Here is a 5115-nt window from a genome sequence, read left to right on the forward strand (position 1 = left end):
GAAGGACAATTTCATATATTCCCAGAAAATTATCAAAATATATTACTACGGTGATCAAAATTAACCCTTTTTAATTGAATTCAGTTCGGAAAACGTTCTTCACAATTTTCTAGTATTTAAATTTGAAATAGTTGGATCCTTTATAAACATAGTGTAGGGGACTCATAACCTATTCAACTTCATTTCATGATACTTTTGTTGTCACAATATTTTTCGTGGTGAGCCCCAGTGTTTTTGTACAGGACGTATGGTATACCGTTGTCCGTCTGTCCGCCCGTTCGTCCGTCCGTCCGTCGTCAGCATGTCGGAAAATAACTCAAATATGCTGTAACCATTTACATAAAACTTCGGTGAATTGGTTTTTTTTTGTTATCTACGTAGGTATCCTCCCTGTCGTATTAAAAAAAAAATTCCGAGTTATTGGATTTGATTAAACAAACTAGATGCTCTAAAGAGCATGTGTCGATCAACTTGGTTTATTTACTGCAGTGCATACTAAACAAAGGACACTCTTTAACATTAAAGACAAGTATATTACTCATGACAAAAGTCTCTGTTTTGGTGATGGTGAATTGTTTCTAGATCTTTCTTTACTGAACATTTTTGCTGTTAATAGTTACCTCTATCCACAATGAACTTGGTCTAGTAGTTTTAGAGGAAAAGATTTTTGCAAAAGTTAACGGATGCCAAGTGATGAGAAAAGCTCACTTGAGCCTTTTGGGCGACGTGAGCTAAAAAAGGGTGGTTTTACAGTTTTTGGACAATAATTTTAATGTACTTTGAGAGGGTTTCACGAAATTTTGGTGACTGGTTTATAAAGACTATGGTAACCTCCTTTTAGTTTTGACATTGAGAAATTATTCATAGGTTTCATAGCAAGTGATAATGAATATCGCTTGATATAAAACTCATTAATTTCAATAAATAACAAGTGTGGACACAGATCAGTGTGGGTAGTATATTTGGATGTTTGACAGTTTTTTCTTCTGACATAGAGATTTCTCTAGGTTTCCCCAATAAGTTTCTGTGTTGAACTGTGAACACTAAAATAGCAGTGTCTTTTGTTTAATATTAAGTCTTAATTTGCAAGACTGTCGTGAAGGAAACATTTATTTAAATCAGTACCAACCATTTATAGATTTTTTAAAAGATAAACATTGATATATTAAATCTGCATATTGGCCAACATACTATGAATCGCTTCGTGTATATAATATGAACATTCCTGTAATTAAATTTATGCATGTTCAACTTTCCATTCGGGAATTTCCTTTCAACATTTGGAATAACTTATTTTTTGAATACATTAATATTTTAACAATGATCCTTTAAAGGAACACAGCTAGCTGAGGTAGGTCCAACGGTGCAGATATTTACGTTAAGAAACAGAAGATTTCAAGTTTTGCCAAGTGATTCCAATAAAATATGTTCCATAATATTTCGGAAAGCAGGAAAAGCTCAATATAAGAAGAGGATCACAATAAGGTGCATTTCTGCATGATGAGATTTTAATATGCAAGATGGCATCCGAGAACCTGCAAGCATGTTATATGTATATGGTTCTATTTGTGTTCCTTTGAGGTGTTTAAAAATGTCTTAGTTGGGTTTGTCCAGTATCATAAGTAAAAGATTTTGTTTAAATGTTTCTATGAAGCTCTATTATGGTTTTAAATGAAAACAGTATACGAGATATTTACAAAAGTGTTGAATTTTTGAAATACTAAGGCTTTTCTACTTCAGGAATAGATTACCTTAGCTGTTTTTGACCAAACTTTTTAGGAATTCTGGTCCTCAATACTCTTCAACTTATTACTTTATTTGGCCTTTAATTATAACTTTTTTTGGACGCGAGAGTCACTGATGAGTCTGATGTAGACGAAACAGCGTCTGGTGTAAATACAATTAAACCCTGGTATCTATGATTAGTTTATTGTCAATAACTCCTTGCACTGACAGACTTTATTTATAATCGTCTTACCTCAAGCAGATCAAGTGTGTTGTGTGGCAAATCTTTATTTTACTAAGAATGAATTTGCATAACGATGAACTGGGCTCAAAGTAAAGCTTTTTTTTTTTTTTTTTTTTTTTTTTTACAGGAGAGCGTATAGACAAATTGATTAAACCAGTGATATATCTTGTTATAGATGCCTGTCAAGAACATTCACTTTTCATAACTACATATATGATCTAAATAGAACAGAAGTCCTGAAAAAGACATGTTTTTTTACATTATATGTCCGTATCCCAATTAAAACATACAAAGTTGTGGTAAAAACAATTAGTGATGTAGCAAGTAGTTGTAACTGTAAGCATGTGATAATATTACATGGTGAGTGTCCCTCTTTTTCACAGTGTAGATACTATTCTGTACGCTATCCGGAAGTCGCGATTTTCGAAGCGAGGATTTCAAACTGGCTAACAGAACGGTTTTGTGTTGGTGCTTTTTCTCATCATTTGTTTACTCCTATATCTATAAAGTGCTTTGCACATCTTAAATGTATGTATAACATCATAAATATGAGTAACTGTAACAAAAACATGCAGTAGAATATAAAATATTCGCGTGCATCACACCAACTTCATAGAAAAAAGTGAAATCGATTGACAATTTTGCTCTCGTAGTACAAAGCAAATAATCTTTTATTGCGAATATTTGCATCAGTTTACAGTAAAATATATACTGTTTCAATATTCCTACCGTATTTAAGTAGAATGTTCGTATTTCAAATAAAAAAATATGCTTTCCTTGAGGATCCCAAAATAAATTACTGTACGATCAGTCTAAAACTGACTGTATTCTAGTAGCGATTTCAGATTTTTTGTCTGTATGACCAGTCGTGATTTTGAAGAAAAAATACAACAACAAATGGAAGTTTTTAACGACCTTGACTGAAAAACAACGGCAATTTGAAGGTATATACGTGTCTATGTGATATTATGATTGTGTCCATGGAACTATAACGTGTAATTTCTTTCATCAGACAATACAAATATATTTCTGATGATTTTTGTAGACGGCAAATTAATTTTTGTTCCGTCAGTCTTACTTAAAATCAAATGCATAAAAAGCAATACATGATTCGCTTGTAGACTTTGTATTGGTGTGTCGTTGCAGTTATCTGTTTAACTATTACTTTTTTAAAGACTATTTACACCGTCTACCGTTGATCAATTGGTGATTACATACATCAAGCCTGTCTCTTTTAAAATGACAAAAAATAGATAGAGAAAGCTTTGTTAAAAAACTTTAGGTATTGAGGAAAGAATTAACGAAATTATACCCCGCCACTTCTATAGTCCATGTTTTGGAAAAAAACAAACCACCAGAAAAACTAAATTATAGGTGCACAGGGGCATCATTTAATAACGAATATATGAAAGTTTTATTAATACTAGTATATGGTAAGTTTTTGAAAGTTGCGTATAGTAAGCGGGTACCACCCAATAAGGTAATGGAAAAGTCCATATCATGGAAATAAAAAACTGATGATTTTTTGAAAACCCAAAATAAGAGGTACACAATTGAATTAAATGATAAGGAATCTGAAAAAAAAGATTCATTAAGTTATGACAAGTGTCTGAAGGAAGTTGTGGATATAAAATAGGTACGCCCAATATAAGGTTATGACAAAGTCCGTATTTACCATAGAGAAACATCAAAAATATTTTTACAAAATATTCGAAATAGAAGGTCCATAGTACATTAATAGATTACAAATGAAGCAATTTTAGAAAAGTTTAACAATTGGTTTTGGAGGTCACGGTTGGAAATATCTGATGGGTGCCCCCATATAATGCAATGTTCAAGTCCGTATCTTATATAAAGAGACCCCATAAATATTTTTAATAAAAATAAGAAATACATTCCTTTTTTTTTATATAAATAAGGCCGTTAATTTTCTCGTTTGAATTGTTTTACATTATCATTTCGGGGCTTTTTATAGCCGAATCTGTGGTATTGGCTTTGCTTATTGTTGAAGGCCATACGGTGACCTATATTTGTTAATATCTGTGTCATTTTGATCTCTTGTGAACGGTTGTCTCATTGGCAATCATACCGCATCTTCTTTTTTATATTTTTCATATTCATGATACGGAATCCGAGAAAAAAATAATTAATAGTTATACCAGTGACGGATTCAAGAAAATTGGGATCCGGCGGTTTGAAACTCTTTTTTTTAACTTCCAATGCATTTGTATGGGAACATATATTTGGAATCCTCTTTTCTCCTGGATTGGACCCCCTCTCCATTTAAAAATGTCTGGAAACCCCAATGTATATTAAGTGGTTTATGAGGAGATGCGCTTGCAAAACCGGCGAAACATGTTGTACCGGTCCAACGGACGAACGGAAAGACGGACTTCATTATCACTATAAACCATCGCTTTACAAAGTGGTGTACAATTGAGTGTGAAAGAGACAGATCTACATCCAAAATAAAGTGAAGGAACTGTGATCAATTATAGGCTACAGTACGGCCTCGAATGTTTGTAAATTCATGCATTTTTATATAGTAACAATTAAATCTGTGTGTTTGTACAATTTTAAGTATAACGGAGGACATTTCTGAAACTTCTATAAACAAACAAACCTTCTTCTTATTTCAGCCACATTCAAACATCCTTATACTTAATGTAGTAAGTCGAGTACACCCTATCAAGCTAAAACATGTTTGAAAAGTTTACAGGATGTGAATTTATTAAAATATATTTGTGTTATTTAGAAAAATTACATCTTCTAATGTATCGTAAATAACTTTGAAATCACTACTAGAATACAGTGAAATAACGACTGATCATACAGTTTCAAAATATACAAGCGAGACTGATCGTACAGTGAGAAATTCAAACAAGTGTAATTTTCTTATTTCTGGCTTCAAAGATCTGGCTGAAACTTTTACCACCACTTAAAACACACTTTATCTAGTAAATTAAGTCTGGATTTTACGTTAATTTGTACAGTAAGAGGGCAAACAGATTGTTTTTAGGTTCACCAACTGATTTTCCTTAGTGATGCACTTGAAAATCTCTTAATTAAGGCAAAGATACGAATAATGAATATGCTAAATTTAATTATAAACCATTTGTGAGTATCGATGTCAGCTGAATTAATCA

This window comes from Mytilus trossulus, chromosome 1, assembly GCF_036588685.1.
Source record: "Mytilus trossulus isolate FHL-02 chromosome 1, PNRI_Mtr1.1.1.hap1, whole genome shotgun sequence".
Classification (NCBI taxonomy): Eukaryota; Metazoa; Mollusca; class Bivalvia; order Mytilida; family Mytilidae; genus Mytilus; species Mytilus trossulus.